Source organism: Aquarana catesbeiana, linkage group LG09, assembly GCF_042186555.1.
Source record: "Aquarana catesbeiana isolate 2022-GZ linkage group LG09, ASM4218655v1, whole genome shotgun sequence".
Classification (NCBI taxonomy): domain Eukaryota; kingdom Metazoa; phylum Chordata; class Amphibia; order Anura; family Ranidae; genus Aquarana; species Aquarana catesbeiana.
In genome coordinates, this window is record NC_133332.1 from 76,384,352 (window position 1) to 76,406,211 (window position 21,860).

The window sequence follows — 21,860 nt, forward strand, 5'->3', positions numbered from 1 at the left end:
GAGGGAAAAGGAGGATCCCGTGGCCAGAAGGTGGAAGGGATAGAGAGATTAGTGGGAGCCCATGGTTCAAGGTGAAGTGCTGGTGGAAACATACCCGGAAAAAGAAATGGGCCTACGCAGCGAATGGCTGGCACAGAGGTGTCCCATTCTTAGTGACTGGTTTATGTGTTCCTCCCTCCGGTGCGAAACAAGGGGGGAGTATAGGGAAATGTAGGACCCTGTTAAGATCCAGGGTGGGACGTACCTGGAAGCGCACCCGAAAAAAAGGTTGGGCCTACGTGGCTGACAGCCAGCACAGAGGTGTCCCAACCATGACGGGTGCTGGTGTTCCTCCCTCCGGATCGAAACAAAGGGGGGGGATATGTAATAGTCCCTGTCACTGGGAAAAGGGATGGGATCTCTAACCCTGTGTCCATGTCTTATGGAGAGCCAGCAGGTTGTGTGCCCAGGTGCACACAGCCCATATAACGAGGGGCTAGTGAGAGCAGAGGGTGGAGGAAGGTGGAGTGTGTGTAGCTTGTTGCTACTGCTGTGTGAAGACAGACCTGTGTCTGGAGAGTGGTCTGCCCTGTGGGAGTCTGCAGCCTATGTAAAGGGGATTCTTTGCCCAGGGACTGGGAAAGGCTGGCCAGCCTTGAGAGTCGGGGAGACTGAGGAAGCCAGTGAGTCCAGGGGGCTGTAAAGAATTGGCAAATCTGTTGAGAGCAAGCAGAGGAACTGCTGACAAGAGAGCCAGGTGGCTTGGTATGTTTTCCTTATTTTTGGAGTTCTTAATGAAGTTAAACCCCTGCGTGGGAATCCTGAATGGACCTTTTTGCTTTTGTTTTTTTGGTTTAATAAACGTGGGCTACCAGGCCCTTAACTATAATGCCTGTCTGAGGTGGACTCACTGCACTAAAAACGCATTTATCGCTTGAGCTAAATACCCCAAACATTACAATATATAGGCTATTATCAACTGTTTTTGGCTGGGGCATTTTTTAGCTGTAAAAAAACCCCAAAACTAGTGGGTTCTGAGAGGAGTTTTTCAGCTGTTTTCAAGAAACGCCAATAAACGTGGCTCACCAGCGTTTTCTAACGTTTTTGATCCATTGGAGAAAATAAAATAAAAACGCTAATGCTGAAAAACGCTATTGCAAAAACGTTGAAAAACTCACTCATTTTTAGAACATTATTATAACGTCCATTGTGCATGAGGCCGAAAGATCAATTAGTATTCATCTTATCAATTAGTATCAGTATCAGTGTGTTTTAGGTAGGATTTAAAAAAAAAAGAAAAATGTGCACTATTGTTTCTGGGCTGTACTACAGGTACAAACAACAAGTAAAATACACATATGTGATATCGCTGCAATCGTCAGGAGTATTATTTTTGGTTAAGATTGCTAAAAAATGTGACTGTGCAAAAAACCGCTAAAGATGCTGTGCAAAATTGCTAGGTGCAAATATGAGCTTGTGTTCAAATATCAATGAACGCTCATGGCGCTGTGCAGAATACAAATATGAATCTGTGCACATAAGGTGATTTCAATGCAAAGAAAAAAATATAAATATCAATAATAAATTCCTATGCATAAGCAATATATCAATGAGACACATGTAATTATTATAGATGAATGTAGCAATAATCCATATAATCTCTCTTTATCACACTGCTGACACAACAAATAGTGGTGACCTAATGATAGATGATTTAGCACTGTGCGATAATCTGTGCAAAAATTGCTAAAAAATGTGACTGTGCAAAAAAACGCTAAAGATGCTGTGCACAATTGCTAGGTGCAAATATGAGCTTGTGTTCAAATATCAATGAATGCTTGTGGCACTGTGAAAAATACAAATATGAATCTGTGCACATAAGATGATTTCAGTGTAAAAAAATAAATAAATATATAAATATCAATAATAAAATTCCTATGTATATGCAATATATCAATGAGACACATGTCATTTATATAGATGAATGTAGCAATAATCCGTATAATCTCTCTTTATCACACTGCTGACACAACAAATAGTGGTGCTGCAATAATTCATGAAGTGAAGATAAATAAAGTCTATGATAAAACAAAGTGCAGACAGTGCTTCAATAAGTGCTCTTCAATAAAATCGACGGTGTGTCACTCTTTGTGTGTATCACTCAGTGTTCACTAGACTCTTACCTCCATATGGATAGTGAAAAGCAGTGGAGATGGGTGTAGCTGGAGACCTTTCCAAGATGTTGTGATGGTAGATGGCCCAGGTATTGTATATTAGATGTTGGCTCCGGCTTAGTCCATACGGGCGTTCATTCCCAACGGATATGTACAGGGGATAAAGAAGAATCTCCCATAGTGTAGAATGAATAAACTGATAGATTTATTTAAAAGCCAAGTGGAAACTTACAACAGAGTAGTGAAAAAAACAGCAGATCTGTAATTTGGACGGCGTTACAGGTGCCTCTTACATCACTTCCACTTCTCGTGTGGCCCGGTCACTTCCTATGCATTACGTTACACCACGTGACTTCATCAGGCGATTTTGTTGAAGAGCACTTACTGAAGCATTGTCTGCACTTTGTTTTATCATAGACTTTATCTATCTTCACTTCATGAACTATTGCAGCACCACTATTTAATGTGTCAGCAGTGTGATAAAGAGAGATTATACGGATTATTGCTATATTTATCTATAATAATTACATGTGTCTCATTGATATATTGCATAAGCATAGGAATTTATTATTGATATTTATATATTTTTTTTTTTCACTGAAATCATCTTATGTGCACAGATTCATATTTGTATTTTGCACAGCGCCATGAGCATTCATTGGTATTGATTTATTTGAACACAAGCTCATATTTGCACTTAGCAATTTTGCACAGCATCTTTAGCGTTTTTTTGCACAGTTGCATTTTTTATCAATTTTTGCACAGATTATTGCATAGTGCTAAATCATCTATATTTATAATATTAAGTTGCGCTGATCACTTATTTATTTTATACCGATTTAGTGCACTCATACACTTTAGATCTAGCTGCAATTTATCAGAGTACTATATTATACATTCACTTTGATAGCATAAAGGACCTTACTTACAATTATTTTTGGTTGCTCTTTGGTGGTAGGTTATGGTAGAAGCAAGAAGTAAAGAGCTAAATTGAAAAAACTTTTTTTTTTACTATTTTGGGTCAGTTTTCCTTGGCTAGTAGTAAAAAAAAAAAATCAGGAGATATGCATTACCACAAAATAAAAGCCCCATTTGTCTGGAAAAAAACAAGGTATAATCCACCTAGATGCACAAAGCATTTGTGATATGTACGGTTTCACTAACACATGTCAAAGTTGCAAAATTGGGCTTAGGCATTAAAGGAGTTGTAAAGGCAGAAAGTTTTTTTATCTTAATGCATTAAGATAAAAAACCTTCTGTGTGTAGCAGCCCCCCCCCAACACCCCCCTAATTACTTACATGAGCCCCTTCTCTCTGCAGCGATGTCCACGAGTGTCTTAGCTGTCCCAGACACTCCTCCTGTTTGGCTGAGACACAGCAGTGGCGCCATTGGTTGCCGCGACTGTCAATCAAAATCAGTTAGCCAATCAGAGGAGAGAAAGGGCAGGACTGGGTCGGGGCTCTGTGCCTGAATGGATACACAGAGCTCTGACTTGGCTCGGGTACCCCCTGTAGCAAGCTGCTGGATGAGGGGGCACTCACCAGAGGGAGGGGCCAGGAGAGCAGAAGAGGGACCCGAGAAGAGGAGGATCCAGGCTTCTCTGTGCAAATCAAACTGCATAGAGGAGGTAAGTATATTATGCTTGTTATTTAAAATATAAAAACGAGCGTTTTACAATCACTTTAAAATTTGTTGTACTCTTAGGCGCAAAGGGGTTAATTAAGGTTTTGTTTATAAATGGCATACGATGGCATATATAATGGCACAAAGAAAAAAATCGCCAATATGCTAAATTGCATAGGGAAGGAAATTATAGAGAAATAGGAAGTCAATCTAATTCTTCTGCCTCTTCTTTTTATTCATAGATTGAACGCGTCAGAACATCGTCATGTAAAAGCAAACTTGCTGTCTGAAAGCAGATGGCAACCTGGATCCATAGTTGGTGCGGATGCCTCCCACACAAACTATCTAGATGTGATTCATTTGTCTTCACATGCACTAACAAAGGAAGAAAATAAGTTCTAAGACTAGGACTAATTTTTGTCGGTCTCAGACAGACGATAAATTTGAGCTAATAAAAATCTACACGTATCTGCTTGTAAACTGACTTTTAAATGTATTTATGACAAGAAGCAGTCACAGTTACAAAGCAAATTAATAATTGCAGAACAATTTAAAGGATTTACCATGGCAGAATTTCAGGTTTTTAAATACATTATCCAGTTATTAGAGGAAAATGATAGTCAGATGCAATTGCACCTAAATGCGTATAGAAGAGGGAAGAGAGGTTTGATGGGAAGAGAGGTTTGACAGGAAGAGACATAGGCATGCACGTGGGGTGTGCCAGGTGTGCCTGGGCACACCCTAATCACCCTGTGTGGTGTATAATCCCCCCTGTTTAAACCCCCTGTTTATTTCACCAAAGCCTCCTAATAGGGCTCCTAAAAAAAATGTAAATATATATATATATATATATATATATATATATATATATATATATATAATAAAATAATACAAATAAAATCTTTGGGCACCATCCACTGCCCTGCTGACACTGTCCAATGCTCTACTGACACCAATATCTGCCCTACCGACACTGTCAGTATATATACACATGCATACACACATATGTGTTTGAGCTTTGAGTTGTACACCCTAATACAATAGGCTGTGCACACCTATGGGAAGAGACATGTGATAATGGTACAACAAACTTAGGCCTGCCATACATGGTTCAAATCTTAGTTCAGCAGGATTTGAGATTCAAACCAACTGCAAATGAATGGCAAGTAAACAGCATATCGTATACATAAGACATACATAGAGTATCCATAAAACGCATATGGGAATTCTACCCCATCCAGCCAGGACATGACATGCATGAACCACAGCAGTAAAGCCACAACAGTATAAAGCAACACCGTTGTCCAATACATGTAAAAAATATATATATATATTTCCATGGCAGTGTGATACAAATTGCATAGAAGGGCATACATAGTGGGCTTTTTTAGATTATCGAAATGTAAAGTTTTATGGCAAAAAAAACAAACCGTCATATTGGATCCTTTGAGCCCAAACATACGATTTTCTAAACATTAGTAGTGGAATTGATAGAAAACACTGCAGTTTGAAAAAATCTGCAGCGCATAAAATGTAACCCTGGGTTGTGTAATCAATCGAGTAAAAAAAAAATGTACCATTTATGTACCGATAATATGTCGATAATTAGACAACATATATCGATACAATGATTGGGTTATCAGATGCACGTTCAGCAGATCTTTACAAATCCAACCTTTCTAACTGTGTATGGCCAGCTTAATGCCTGGTACACACAATGAGATTATCGGACGTAGCTACGTTTGCTTTTGTCAGCCAAGAATTTTCATACAAGTCAATACCATTCCAACTACATCATGATATGCACTTTCGTGAAAAATCAAACAATCAAGGCCCAATTTTCTGATAGCTTAAGGTCCCTTTGACACTTGTGCGACCTGGATGCGATTTTGCCACGACTTGAAGCAATGCCTGTGTAATCTTGAGGTTTATGGACCTCAAGTCGCATCAAAGTTGGACTAAAGTAGTGCAGGGACTACTTTAAAGTCGCACAGATAAGAATGATACTCATTGGAAATCATGGGGTACGACTTGTCATGCGACTTTGCAGTCCCAAGTTGCAGGACAAGTCACACAAGTGTGAAAGGGGCCTTACTGCGTATTCTGAAAGATCACCATCCCACTGAATGTGATACTATTTTCTATAGACGCAGAGGCCTTATATTCAAGCATTCCCTATGATGAGGGCATTCGTACAGCTGGTCAATTCCTCTATGAACAATCTACTTGGTCATTCAATTCATTTATTCTTGGACTTTTGAACACATCTTGACTGGAACCATGTTTACATTCAAGAAAGTGGATTTGTAGTTGGTGTATAAACACTCCACTGATTCATATACATTTATGGTTAATATTGGAATGTATGTTTTCTACAAGCTATATTGCCTAGTTATTGGCAAAGATAAAGGGGACCCTCTTCAATTATATTTTTATAATTTTATAGCTCCGGTGAGTTTGCATTTCTCACGCATGTTTTGTGGTTGAGTATCACTTGAAGGACAACATTGATTATATTTTTTCTTTTGAATTACGGTGATTGGACGTCCCTTTCTTTGTGAAGATCTTATTAGGAGTTTATTTATTGCTTATTATCACTTCATTCATCATATTTTTGTTTGTTTGATTATTGCAAGCTTTATGAGAAGGGATTACACAAATTATTATTTTGTAAGTTGTTATGAGTCAGCGCCATACCTTTTTACTACCGATTAATAAAATTTGCACACGCCCGTGAAATGGCGATAAACATCAGTACCCTGGGGGGGGGAGGCAGATTTTATGTGCTTGGGTGTAACTTTTTATATTTTTGTCTTGCATACACACGGTCACACAAAGTTGGTCAGAAATTCCGAACGTCAAGAACGAGGTGACGTACAACACATACGACGAGCCGAGAAAAATGAAGTTCAATAGCCAGTGCGGCTCTTCTGCTTGAATCTAAGCATGCGTGGCACTTTGTGCGTCACAATTGTGTACACGCGATCGGAATTTACGCAAACGGATTTTGTTGTCGGTAAATTTGAGAACCAGATCTCAAATTTTGTGCGACGGAAATTCCGATAGAAACTGTCCGATGGAGCCTACACATGGTCGGAATTTCCGAAAAAGGCTCCCATCGAACATTTTCCGTCGGAAAATCCGACCGTGTGTATGGGGCATTAGACAGAAAACAGTCCATGCACTTTGTTTTGTATTTTTTATTGAGGGGGATTAACTTGGATAGGGTAAGGATATATGGGATGCCCAGTTGATTGAAGAAAATGTACATGGGACAAACTAAATACACTCTCTGTATATACACTCTAGTCTTCACTCCAGCACAACACTTGCTTGCAGACTATTACTTCTCATTACCTCCAGCACTTCACTTGCATATATTTCCTGGACCAGCTAGCACTGAGTTGTAGGGCGGAACTGACTCAACCTGGTCTAAGGTAGATGCCCTTTGCAACAAAAATAAGGTAGTTCTTTAGTGCTAGCTGTCCGCGTGGCTACTGAGCCCAGTATCACATCTTCAGGCAAGGCCAGCCCTTATGGCTGCAGCTGCCTCTCTCCACTGCCCATGTTTCCACAGTTCTCTCACCTGGCTTTGCACCCATCTCAGACTGCAATCTCCCAGTCCTCTCAGGCGTACCTCCCCAGTCCTCTCTTCTGGTTTGACACCCATCTCAGACTGTTCTCTATCAGTCCTCTCAGGCGTGCCTCCCCAGTCCTCTCTTCTGGTTCTACACCCATCTCAGACTGCTCTCTATCAGTCCTCTCAGGCGTGTCTCCCCAGTCCTCTCCACTGTGCTTCACTCATCAGCACTCTTGGCTGCGACCTGTTGTTCCTCCTTCAAGACTTGCCTGACACTGCTCTCTCCCGATGTCCTCTCCTTGCTCCTCTTGGCCAGGACACCTCTTTGTGTTGTAGGAGGGTCCCATCCACACCTGAGCGCAGGCCCAAGGTCACCTCCCCCAGACTGGGGGGCTCCCTCCAAGGCCACTGACAGCCTAGCACTCCATCTCCAACTTACACCCGAACACCTCCTCTCTCAGCTGGGCTGACCCCGGGTATTTAAGGAGGCCTTTCCCCTGCCAATCCAGATTGGGGATTGGTCAGGGCTCCTCAGAATACCCCAAGCAGCTCCACCTCTCTTTCCAGAAAACATCAGAATGTTCTGGAAAGAAGTAGGAGGTCCTGGTGATACTGCCAGTGAGTCACCCAGCACTACCCTGAGCTACTCCCAGCCCAGGTCAAAACAAAAAGGCCTGCCTAAATTTACCTACCAAAAACCTATATACATACTCTAGCAACCCAGAGGGTGCTGCATACAATTTAACCACTTCCCAACCAGCCGCCGCAGTTATACTGCGGCAGGTTGGCTCTCCTTGGCGAACCGTTGTAGCTATATGTTGGCTCGCTTTTAGACCACTAGGGGGTCCGGGAGCGTGCCCGCGGCACGCCGCCGGGGGCCAATGCGCGGGCCCGGTGGTCACGATGACTGCCGGGCACCCGCGATCGCTCCACACAGAGACAGAACGGAGATCTGTTAATGTAAACAGACAGATCTCCGTGCTGTCAGGGGAGAGGAGACTGATCTGTTGTTCATACTAAGTATGAACAAGGATCGGTCTCCTCAACCAGGCAGTCCCATCCCCCCACAGTTAGAATCACTCCCTAGGACACACAGTTAACCCCTTGATCACCCCCTACTGTTAACCCCTTCCCTGCTAGTGTCATTTATACAGTAATCAGTGCATTTTATAGCACTGATCGCTGTATAAATGTTAATGGTCCCAAAAAAGTGTCAAAAGTGTCCGATCTGTTCCCCACAATGTTGCAGTCCCGGTTAAAAATTGCAGATCATCGCCATTACTAGTAAAAAAAAAAAAAATTAATAATAAAAATGCCATAAATATAGCCAATATTTTGTAGACACTATAACTTTTGCGCAAACCAATCAATAACAATAAACCCTTTTTTTTTAAACTTGGGGGATATTTATTATAGCAAAAATAAAAAATATTGTTTTTTTTTTCAAAGTTGTCGTTCTTTTTTTGTATCTAGCGCAAAAAATCGCAGAGGTTATCAATCACCACCAAAAGAAAGCTCTTTGTGGGGAAAAAAAGGACACCAATGTTGTTTTTGTACAAAGTCACATGCCCGCGCAATTGTCAGTTAAAACGACGCAGTGCCGAATCGTAAACAATGGCTTACTCAACTTTTTTTTAGGACAAAAAAAAATCCCCTATGTGATGATTTTGTGGTCACAGGCTCTGTTTAATAGGACATCCAGGGTCTAAAAGATCCTGGATGTCTCCCCTGTGCTCCACAGAATGTAATTCAATGCAGATCACATTGCAATACATTTTTTCCTTGCCATGCTAGTTGGGTACACTGCCGGGCAGACCCGGAAGTGACATCAAACACGTCGCTTTCCGGTTCAGCAACAAGCGGATATATTCTGGGAAAAACGAGTTGAGAGTACCCGCTTATCCTTCATCGTATACTGACCACAATTCTGGACTAATATTGTCCTGGATTAAGATATCTTGTATAACAATAGCTATGTAGGTGTCAGACTAGGTGGTCATTATGTATGGGTTTTCTGATACATGCATGTAATACTTTTTTTTTTTTACATTTCCATGTTTGTTTTAAAATGTAGACTTAAATAAAAAGAAAGGCGCGTCTGGTGTCCAGAGAAATGTGACTTCTAAAATATGTTTCAACTCCTGGAATGTGCACAATTCCATGGACAGTACAACGGGAAAACAGTCCCCGAACAGCCAAATCACGCACTAAACCAACCTCCCTCCATTCCACCAACTCTCGGCACTTCAACAACCCTGACAGTAGGTTCCATAACCAGCAGAGTCTGTCACGTCACTGAACAGTTCTAGATCAAAATTGGAAATCACCTGCTCCAGCCAAAGAGAGAAACCATTGTAAGAAACCAGAAATGAATCCCACACTTGCAAGTCCTCATGCTGATTCTGCCCCAGCTGAATATAAGGATGTGGTCTTAATGCCAGTTGTAGCATCTGTAGCAGCCACCAGTCGTCTACAAAAAAACATGGCCCATGGGCATACTGCAACCAGCAAAATTCAACTTGCCCAAGAGAGATTGCAAAGTTGAATTTTTTGCATTGCCTGGTGGCAGAAACCGTCCCCTTCAGATCTTCAAGTATGTCCAAAGGCAAACGACATTACATCGCCATGGTGTCGATGACAATACCCAGAAACCACAGCTCAGTGGCTGGGCCCTCCATCTTGTCAGGGGCCAATGGTATACCAAAAAACTGGAAAACATGTTGGACCGTGGACAAAAGAGAGGCATAGATAGTACTTCCAGCAGACCCTATGCACAAGAAATCATCTAAGTTATGGATGATTGAATTAAGCTCGAAAGCATCCTGAACTGCCCATTCCAAAAAGGAATTAAACATTTCAAACAACGCAAAAGAAATGGCACAGCCCACTTGTTTGTTTCTTCCAAGCGAGAAATGAGTACTGGAGCCCCGCAGGGTTGTGTTTTAAGTCCCTTTCTCTATTCACTGTACACATATGACTGCACTCCCTGTTAAAAGACCAATAGTATAGTTAAGTTTGCCGATGACGCTACTGTAATTGGTTGTATCACTGGAGATGATGAGGAGCCATACAGGAGAGAGGTTGATAGGATAGTGGAATGGTGTACAGCTAATAACCTGATCCTAAACACAGGGTAAACAAAGGAACTGATTGTAGATTTCAGAAGGAACAGGCCTGAACCAGCACCACTTTTTATTAAAGGCGTGTGCGTGGAGCGGGTCTCTACCTTTAAGTTTTTGGGAATATGCATTTCTATGGGACACTAAAGTCTATGGGACACGAACATGAATAGTCAAAAGTGCTAATTTTAAAGGCTTATATGCAAGTTATTGTCATAAAAAAGTGTTTGTGGACCTGGGTCCTGCCCTAGGGGACATGTATCAATGCAAAAAAAAGTTTTAAAAACTGCAGTTTTTTCGGGAGCAGTGATTTTAATAATGCTTAAAGTGAAACAATAAAAGTGAAATATTCCTTTAAATTTTGTACCTGGGGGGTGTCTATAGTATGCCTGTAAAGTGGCGCATGTTTCCCGTGTTTACAACAGTCCGAGAGCAAAACGACATTTCTAAAGGAAAAAAAGGTCCTAAATGGTAGGTACCCCTACCATTTCACAAAAAAAGTGTCAAAGATGTTAAAAAAGACAATAGCCAGTTTTTGACAATTCCTTTATTAATATCTTCTTCTTTCCCTGCTTCTTCTTCCATCCTCTTCTGGTCTTCCTTCAGTTTTCTTCCTCCATCTTGTTCTTCCCCAGCTTCTTCCTCTGCTTCTTCTTCTGCTTCTTCCTGTGATCCTCTGTTTTTCCTCCGGTGTTCTCATCTGGCATCTTCCTCCGTGGCTTCTTCTTCCCCGCTTTGTCCTCCGGACGATCCACCTCAATGGGAGTCACCCGCTGTGTGACTCTTCTGTTCTGGTGACAGTTCTTATATAACTCGTCCCACCCCCCTCCCTGTCCCCTCTAGGCTGTAGATGGGCATCGATCAGGCACCACTGATGGCAATGGTGAGGCTGCTGCATTGATGGCAATGGTGAGGCTACTGCATTGAAGGCATTGGTGAAGCTGCTGCATTGATAGCAATGGTGAGGCTGCACATGGGCATTGATCAGGCTGCATTGATGGCACTGGTGAGGCTGCAGATGAGAACTGACCCTTATTTTGCTTCAAAGTTCCTTATTTAAAATGTAAGATTTTTTCCTGAAACTTCCCTCTTAAAATGAATGTGCATGTTATACCCCTGTGCGTGTTATACGCCGATAAATACGGTATTTACAATATTTATACCTTATACATTAAGGGCCAATTCAGACCTATGTGTTGCAAATACCATGGTGTCTTACAGAGACATTCATTTTGTGCGAAACCAATGCATCCACATCACATCCGTGTTACATTGTACCACAACACATGGTAACACACTACATTTTTTCATCATTGTTCCTCTAAGCATAGTGTCTGTTTAGGAGAAGTGACTATAGATATATGTTGTGACAGTACGGATTCCTGTCCTAGTGATTGTCGCCCAGGATTCTCAAATAAGCAGGTTGAGAGGTTCCAGGAGGATTATTTAATTTGGAGGAAACTGCTTTATCAATTTCCTCTGTGATTGGTAAAATCCAGTTGGGGACCTGGAGCCTGGAGATTTCATAGCGATCTGGGTGGGATGGAATCTCCAATCCTGGGACCGGGTTCTGGGAACAGCCAGGAGTCTGGCTTGTTGATTGTATAGGTGGGTCCTGGGCTTATAGCAGAGCCAGGACCAGGGTTCTGGGCTTCACCCTCCCGAGGAGTCCAGGCATGTAAGGGAAAAGTGTGCCTGTTGGCACAGGACAGTCTGACAGAGCAGACAGAGGGCCCAAGCCGGTGGGCTGAAGCAGCCAGGAAGCTGTAAAAGAGAGTGTCACCAGAGGTACAGTGTGGGTACCAAACAGGGACACAGTTACAGGGTCAAGAGGACCGAGGTCAATGCCTGAACAGCAGTGCTGACCAGAGAGCCAGGTGGCTCGGTATTTTCCATTTATTTCATTATTGCTTTGAAGTTGAAACCCCTGCGTGGGAATCCTGGATGGACTGTTTTTTTTTTTACTTCAATAAACATGGGCCAAAATAGCCTTTAAACTGCATATCTGGCATAGACTCGGTTCACTGGTAAGCTCTACACTGAAGCTAAATAACCCCCAATATTACAATGTACAAAGCAGAATGGGTAGAGACAGTGTTATATTTGGTGTAACAAATGGCTTTTTGTAACTGTGTCAGGTTTTCCATGCATTGTTTAAATTACTTTTTACCAGAGTTTAGTTTAAAATGTTAATTATACGTATATATGTATAAAGCTATTAATCGGAGTATAAAATTTTTTGTTAAATAAAAGGTGTATTGGAAGGTGTATTGAATTGGGTGTATGTCGCTCCCAGAGATAAAAAGACACTACTGTTGGGTTTTACTGGTCTCCAAGTAAATGTGTGGCTGTGTGTTTGTGTGCCTTATGCAAAGGTTGGAGACTGTGTTCTTTTACATCTGATTAATCATAAGTTGGCGTAGAATAAGCATTTGAATAACTAATAATTAAAATAGGTGTTAGGGCAGCAACAGATGATCTATCATACTCTGAAACTACATTTTATGCCAAACCTTTTTTTTTTTTTAAATTTTGGATGGTATAAGAAGGATGTACAACTATAGTAAATTTTTAATTGCTGTGTTCCTGACAAAAACCCTCTATATTTAACCGGGAGACCATTGTCACTGGGATAGAAAATTTAGTAAAATCCACAATTTTACAGTTGTCACCAGAACAGAAGCTCCAGCAAAATCTTTCAATGGGAGTACCTGCTCCAGTGACAACTGCCCAACTTTTCATAGATTTCCTGTTACTTCCTGTTGTGTCTCTGAGATAGGAAGTGGAGGGAAATTTCTCCAATTGGACACAGACAGCAAAAAAACTGACAGGAGTTCTAAAAATTCCTACCCTATCGTAAACAAATGAGTGAGTGATTATAAGGGTTCATTTTTTAATTTTATTAAATTAACAAACATGCCATACAGTACTTACCTGCTCTGGGCAATAGTTTTGCACAGAGCAGCCCCGATCCTCCTCTTCTGGGGTCCCCCACCCCCAAGCGGCTTTCTGAAGGGGCACTCATGCATGCTCGCTCCCTAGCTCTGCTCTGTGTGTTCATACAACACACAGAGTGGGGTTCTCTTCTGCCCCCCGCTCCCACTGGTTCTGATTGACAGCAGCAGGTATTTGGGGGGTTGCAGGGGGAGCTTCATGCAGAAAGTTTTTTTCTTTTAGAATACTACATAGACTACAGTAAGGTAAGAAAAAAAAAACCTTCTGCCTTTACAAATACTTTAACAACCCTGAGTTGAATTGAAACCTTCATTGTCAAACAAATGCTTTATTGGCATTATAAGAACACCCGGATTGGCACCCAAAGCAGTAGAGCCCTGCCGGATCACCACTTTTACATATTTTCTTGTTTTACAAGTCCTAATATAGCTTAGAACAATTGAGTTGATTTACTAATACTGGACTGCAAAATCTAGTGCAGCTGTACACAGGGCCAGATTAAGAACATCATGGGCCTGGTGCTGAGGATTTTGGTAGGGCTTTTTATATAAAAAAATAAAATAAAATATGCAAACAATTTTTCGTTATTACAAATGATATTAAATAGAGAGAGGGAGGATGAGAGAGGGGTGAGGAGTAAGAGAGGGAGGATGAGAGAGAGAGAGCATGCGTGGGAGTGACAGCAACGCAGCCCAGCCAAGGCAAGTGACCAAAGGCACAGAACCTGGAAGGAAGACCGGGTGAAGATGGAAGCGCCCGATTGATCACAGCGCAGTGCTGGAGGGCTCAGTTTGACAGGTAAGTGTACCGTAATGTGCTAATATGCTGTGCATATTAGTACATTATGGGATAACCTACCTCAGGGCCTCTAAAAAGTAGTAATGTTACTACCGCTTTAATATCACAGGCTCCCAGAAGCCTCTCATGGAGCCCCCTACTGACCCGTTGGCCCTAGGGCAGTGCCCAAGTGCATAGTTGCCAACATTTCAAAAATATTTTCAGGGACACTTTTTTTACCAGTGGTATACTTAGAGTTGCTGACATCCCCTATGTTCCTTCATACATAACAGTAGTAATCACAAAATTAAATGAGTACTAATAATGGGCAGAACAAATATGAGGACTGAGAAGATTTCCTTTAGTTTAACTAACAAAAGTGTGCCCATTCTAGAGCTGGTGACATTGAGAATATTCAATATAATTTTAAAGAACTATTTTTGTGGGTAAGAGGCATAGGAGAGGAGTATGGATGGTATTAGGGATGGACTATGTGTTCGAGTCAATCATGAGTTCGACTTGAACATTGGCTGTTCGCCGAACAGCGAACAATTTGGGGTGTTCGAGGCAAATTTGAAAAGCCGCGGAACACCCTTTAAAAGTCTATGGGAGAAATCTAAAGTGCTAATTTTAAAGGTTAATATGCAAGTTATTGTCATAAAAAGTGTTTGGGGACCTGGGTCCTGCCCCAGGGGACATGTATCAATGCAAAAAAAAGTTTTAAAAACGTCCGTTTTTTCGGGAGCAGTGATTTTAATAATGCTTAAAGTGAAACAATAAAAGTTAAATATTTCTTTAAATTTCGTACCTGAAAGGTGTCTAAAGAATGCCTGTAAAGTAGCGCATGTTTCCCGTGTTTATAACAGTCCAAGAGAAAAATGACATTGCTAAAGGAAAAACAAGTAATTTAACCACTTGACGACCGCCTCACGCCGATGTATGTCGGCAAGGTGGCACGGACAGGCAAAATCACGTACATATATTGCCTTCCGCGGGTGGGGGGTCCGATCGGACCCCCCCCCGGTGCCCGAGGCGGTCATCTTTTGTCCCCCGGCGATCGGAGGTGAGGGGGAGGCCATCCGTTCGTGGCCCCCCCCTCGCGATCGCCGCCGGCCAATGGGAACATTCCTTTGCTGCTGTATGCTAAACAGCAGCAAAGGAAATGATGTCATCTCTCCTCGGCTCGGTAATTTCCGTTCCGGCCCGAGGAGAGAAGACAGGTATGTGAGTGCACAAACACTACACACACAGTAGAACATGCCAGGCACACAAAACACCCCGATCCCCCCCTCGATCGCCCCCCGATCCCCCCCAATCACCCCGCCCCCTGTCACAAACTGACACCAGCAGTTTTTTTTTTTTCTGATTACTGCATTGGTGTCAGTTTGTGACAGTTACAGTGTTGGGACAGTGAGTATTAGCCCCCTGTAGGTCTAGGATACCCCCCTAACCCCCCCTAATAAAGTTTTAACCCCTTGATCACCCCCTGTCACCAGTGTCGCTAAGCGATCATTTTTCTGATCGCTGTATTAGTGTCGCTGGTGACGATAGTTAGGGACCTAAATATTTAGGTTCGCCGTCAGCGTTTTATAGCGTCAGGGACCCCCATATACTACCGAATAAATGTTTTAACCCCTTGATGGCCCCCTAGTTAACCCTTTCACCACTGATCACTGTATAACTGTTACGGGTGACGCTGGTTAGTTTGTTTATTTTTTATAGTGTCAGGGCACCCGCCGTTTATTACCGAATAAAGGTTTAGCCCCCTGATCGCCCGGCGGTGATATGCGTCGCCCCAGGCAGCGTCAGATTAGCGCCAGTACCGCTAACACCCACGCACGCAGCATACGCCTCCCTTAGTGGTATAGTATCTGTACGGATCAATATCTGATCCGATCAGATCTATACTAGCGTCCCCAGCAGTTTAGGGTTCCCAAAAAGCAGTGTTAGCGGGATCAGCCCAGATACCTGCTAGCACCTGCATTTTGCCCCTCCGCCCAGCCCACCCAAGTGCAGTATCGATCGATCACTGTCACTTACAAAACACTAAACACATAACTGCAGCGTTCGCAGAGTCAGGCCTGATCCCTGCGATCGCTAACAGTTTTTTTGGTAGCATTTTGGTGAACTGGCAAGCACCAGCCCCAGGCAGCGTCAGGTTAGCGCCAGTAGCGCTAACACCCACGCATGCACCGTACACCTCCCTTAGTGGTATAGTATCTGAACGGATCAATATCTGGTCCGATCATATCTATACTAGCGTCCCCAGCAGTTTAGGGTTCCCAAAAACGCAGTGTTAGCGGGATCAGCCCAAATACCTGCTAGCACCTGCGTTTTGCCCCTCCGCCTGGCCCAGCCCAGCCCACCCAAGTGCAGTATCAATCGATCACTGACACTTACAAAACACTAAATGCATAACTGCAGCGTTCGCAGAGTCAGGCCTGATCCCTGCGATCGCTAACAGTTTTTTTGGTAGTATTTTGGTGAACTGGCAAGCACCAGCCCCAAGCAGCGTCAGATTAGCGCCAGTACCGCTAACACCCACGCACGCAGCTTACGCCTCCTTTAGTGGTATAGTATCTGAACGGATCAATATCTGATCTGATCAGATCTATACTGGCGTCCCCAGCAGTTTAGGGTTCCCAAAAACGCAGTGTTAGCGGGATCAGCCCAGATACCTGCTAGCACCTGCATTTTGCCCCTCCGCCCGGCCCAGCCCAGCCCACCCAAGTGCAGTATCGATCGATCACTGTCACTTACAAAACACTTAACGCATAACTGCAGTGTTCGCAGAGTCAGGCCTGATCCCTGCGATCGCTAACAGTTTTTTTTGGTAGCGTTTTGGTGAACTGGCAAGCACCAGTGGCCTAGTACACCCCGGTCGTAGTCAAACCAGCACTGCAGTAACACTTGGTGACGTGGCGAGTCCCATAAGTGCAGTTCAAGCTGGTGAGGTGGCAAGCACAAGTAGTTTCCCGCTGCCACCAAGAAGACAAACACAGGCCCGTCGTGCCCATAATGCCCTTCCTGCTGCATTCGCCAATCCTAATTGGGAACCCACCACTTCTGCAGCGCCCGTACTTCCCCCATTCACATCCCCAACCAAATGCAGTCGGCTGCATGAGAGGCATTTTCTTTATGTCCTCCCGAGTACCCCTACCCAACGAACCCCCCCAAAAAAGATGTTGTGTCTGCAGCAAGCGTGGATATAGGCGTGACAGCCGCTATTATTGTCCCTCCTGTCCTGACAATCCTGGTCTTTGCATTGGTGAATGTTTTGAACGCTACCATACACTAGTTGAGTATTAGCGTAGGGTACAGCATTGCACAGACTAGGCACACTTTCACAGGGTCTCCCAAGATGCCATCGCATTTTGAGAGACCCGAACCTGGAACCGGTTACCGTTATAAAAGTTAGTTACAAAAAAAGTGTAAAAAAAAAAAAAAATATATAAAATAAAAAAAAATTGTTGTCGTTTCATTGTTCTCTCTCTCTCTATTCTCTCTCTCTATTGTTCTGCTCTTTTTTACTGTATTCTATTCTGCAATGTTTTATTGTTATTATGTTTTATCATGTTTGCTTTTCAGGTATGCAATTTTTTATACTTTACCGTTTACTGTGCTTTATTGTTAACCATTTTTTTGTCTTCAGGTACGCCATTCACGACTTTGAATGGTTATACCAGAATGATGCCTGCAGGTTTAGGTATCATCTTGGTATCATTCTTTTCAGCCAGCGGTCGGCTTTCATGTAAAAGCAATCCTAGCAGCTAATTAGCCTCTAGACTGCTTTTACAAGCCGTGGGAGGGAATGCCCCCCCCCACCGTCTTTCGTGTTTTTCTCTGGCTCTCCTGTCTCAACAGGGAACCTGAGAATGCAGCCGGTGATTCAGCCAGCTGACCATAGAGCTGATCAGAGACCAGAGTGGCTCCAAACATCTCTATGGCTTAAGAAACCGGAAGCTACGAGCATTTTATGACTTAGATTTCGCCGGATGTAAATAGCGCCATTGGGAAATTGGGGAAGCATTTTATCACACCGATCTTGGTGTCGTCAGATGCTTTGAGGGCAGAGGAGAGATCTAGGGTCTAATAGACCCCAATTTTTTCAAAAAAGAGTACCTGTCACTACCTATTGCTATCATAGGGATATTTACATTCCCCGAGATAACAATAAAAATGATTAAAAAAAAAAAAAAAATGAAAGGAACAGTTTAAAAATAAGATAAAAAAGCAAAAAAATAATAAAGAAAAAAAAAAAAAAAAAAAAAAAAAGCACCCCTGTCGCCCCCTGCTCTCGCGCTAAGGCGAACGCAAGCAGCGGTCTGTCGTCAAACGTAAATAGCAATTGCACCATGCATGTGAGGTATTGCCGCAAAGGTCAGATCGAGGGCAGTAATTTTTGCAGTAGACCTCCTCTGTAAATCTAAAGTGGTAACCTGTAAAGGCTTTTAAAGGCTTTTAAAAATGTATTTATTTTGTTGCCACTGCACGTTTGTGCGCAATTTTAAAGCATGTCATGTTTGGTATCCATGTACTCGGCCTAAGATCATCTTTTTTATTTCATCAAACATTTGGGCAATATAGTGTGTTTTAGTGCATTAAAATTTAAAAAAGTGTGTTTTTTCCCCAAAAAATGCGTTTGAAAAATCGCTGCGCAAATACTGTGTGAAAAAAAAAAAATGAAACACCCACCATTTTAATCTGTAGGGCATTTGCTTTAAAAAAAATATATAATGTTTGGGGGTTCAAAGTAATTTTTTTGCAAAAAAAAAAAAACTTTTTTATGTAAACAATGAGTGTCAGAAAGGGCTTTGTCTTCAAGTGGTTAGAAGAGTTGGTGATGTGTGACATAAGCTTCTAAATGTTGTGCATAAAATGCCAGGACAGTTCACAACCCCCCCAAATGACCCCATTTTGGAAAGTAGACACCACAAGCAATTTGCTGAGAGGCATGTCGAGTCCATGGAATATTTTATATTGCGACACAAGTTGCGGGAAAGAGACACATTTTTTTTTTTTTTTTTTTTGCACAAAGTTGTCACTAAATGATATATTGCTCAAACATGCCATGGGAATATGTGAAATTACACCCCAAAATACATTCTGCTGCTTCTTCTGAGTATGGGGATACCACATGTGTGAGACTTTTTGGGAGCCTAGCCGCGTACGGGACCCCGAAAACCAAGCACCGCCTTCAGGCTTTCTAAGGGCGTGAATTTTTGATTTCACTCTTCACTGCCTATCACAGTTTCGGAGGCCATGGAAAGCCCAGGTGGCACAAACCCCCCCCAAATGACCCCATTTTGGAAAGTAGACACCCAAAGCTATTTGCTGAGAGGTATAGTGAGTATTTTGCAGACCTCACTTTTTGTCACAAAGTTTTGAAAATTGAAAAAAGAAAAAAAAAATGTTTTTTCTTGTCTTTCTTCATTTTCAAAAACAAATGAGAGCTGCAAAATACTCACCATGCCTCTCAGCAAATAGCTTGGGGTGTCTACTTTCCAAAATGGGGTCATTTGGGGGGGGTTTTGTGCCACCTGGGCATTCCATGACCTCCGAAACTGTGATAGGCAGTGAAGAGTGAAATCAAAAATTTTCACCCTTAGAAATCCTGAAGGCGGTGATTGGATTTCGGGGCCCCGTACGCGGCTAGGCTCCCAAAAAGTCCCACACATGTGGTATCCCCATACTCAGGAGAAGCAGCTAAATGTATTTTGGGGTGCAATTCCACATATGCCCATGGCCTGTGTGGGCAATATATCATTTAGTGACAACTTTGTGCAAAAAAAAAGTGTCACTTTCCCGCAACTTGTGTCAAAATATAAAATATTCCATGGACTCAATATGCCTCTCAGCAAATAGCTTGGGGTGTCTACTTTCCAAAATGGGGTCATTTGGGGGGGGTTTGTGCCACCTGGGCATTCCATGGCCTCCGAAACTGTGATAGGCAGTGAAGAGTGAAATCAAAAATTTACACCCTTAGAAATCCTGAAGGCGGTGCTTGGTTTTCGGGGCCCCGTACGCGGCTAGGCTCCCAAAAAGTCCCACACATGTGGTATCCCCATACTCAGGAGAAGCAGCTGAATGTATTTTGGGGTGCAATTCCACATAGGCCCATGGCCTGTGTGAGCAATATATCATTTAGTGACAACTTTTTGTAAATATTTTTTTTTTTTTTGTCATTATTCAATCACTTGGGACAAAAAAAATAAATATTCAATGGGTTCAACATGCCTCTCAGCAATTTCCTTGGGGTGTCTACTTTCCAAAATGGGGTCATTTGGGGGGGTTTTGTACTGCCCTGCCATTTTAGCACCTCAAGAAATGACATAGGCAGTCATAAACTAAAAGCTGTGTAAATTACAGAAAATGTACCCTAGTTTGTAGACGCTATAACTTTTGCGCAAACCAATAAATATATGCTTATTGACATTTTTTTTACCAAAGACATGTGGCCGAATACATTTTGGCCTAAATGTATGACTAAAATTTAGTTTATTGGATTTTTTTATAACAAAAAGTAGAAAATATCATTTTTTTTCAAAATTTTCGGTCTTTTTCCGTTTATAGCGCAAAAAATAAAAACTGCAGAGGTGATCAAATACCATCAAAAGAAAGCTCTATTTGTGGGAAGAAAAGGACGCAAATTTCGTTTGGGTACAGCATTGCATGACCGCACAATTAGCAGTTAAAGCGACACAGTGCCAAATTGGAAAAAGACCTCTGGTCCTTAGGCAGCATAATGGTCCGGGGCTCAAGTGGTTAAAAGTGCTAGCGCTAGTGCTGGCTATTAATGAACATAAAAGTCATTGAAGGTCATTGAAAAATAAAAACAAAAACGTGGAGGTCCCCCAAAATTCCTTTACCAGGCCCTTCAGGTCTGGTATGGATATTAAGGGGAACTCTGCGCCAAAATTAAAAAAAAATGGCGTGGGGTTCCCCCCAAAAATCCATACCAGACCCTTATCCGAGCACGCAACCTGGCAGGCCACAGGAAAAGAGGGGGGGGGACGAGAGAGCGCCCCCCCTCCTGAACCGTACCAGGCCACATGCCCTCAACATGGGGAGGATGTCCCCATTTTGATGGGGACAAGGGCCTCATCCCCACAACCCTTGTCCGGTAGTTGTGGGGGTCTGCAGGCGGGGGGCTTATCAGAACCTGGAATCCCCCTTTAACAAATGTATGCACAGGAGAGGAGTGTGGAGGATATGACAGTGGGCACTATGTACAGGAGAGGAGTGTGGAAGGTATGACAGTGGGCAGTATGCACAGGAGAGGAGTGTGGAGGGGATGACAGTGGGCAGTATGTACAGGAGAGGAATGTGGAGGGTATGACAGTGGGCAGTATGTACAGGAGAAGAATGTGGAGGGTATGACAGTGAGCAGTATGTACAGGAGAGGGATGTGGATGGTATGACAGTGAGCAGTATGTACAGGAGAGGATTTTGGGGGGTATGACAGCGGGAAACGCTGGGGTTTCCCTGTGATGTGTACGGCTGACCCCGCCCCCCTCTGATGCAACGCAGGATTCCCGTTGCATCAGAGGGGGGCGGGGTCACCAGGACAGGGAATGTTGAGGGTACGACAGTGGGCAGTATTTACAGGAGAGGAGTGTGGAGGGTATGACAGTCGGCAGCATGTACAGGAG

The 21,860-nt window shown here is 42.8% G+C and overlaps 1 protein-coding gene and 1 long non-coding RNA gene across 8 annotated transcripts in view; one reads left to right on the forward strand and one right to left on the reverse strand.

The window, feature by feature from the left end:
- LOC141107818 (uncharacterized) overlaps positions 1 to 4,574 on the forward strand; it is a 38,938-nt gene extending 34,364 nt beyond the window's left edge. The window contains exon 3 of the long non-coding RNA XR_012235968.1: positions 4,020 to 4,574. This is a non-coding gene — a long non-coding RNA (uncharacterized lncRNA). The remainder of the gene's footprint in view (positions 1 to 4,019) is intronic.
- LOC141107815 (3-galactosyl-N-acetylglucosaminide 4-alpha-L-fucosyltransferase FUT3-like) overlaps positions 1 to 21,860 on the reverse strand; it is a 131,839-nt gene that overhangs the window by 50,409 nt on the left and 59,570 nt on the right. The gene's annotated exons all lie outside the window — the stretch shown is intronic.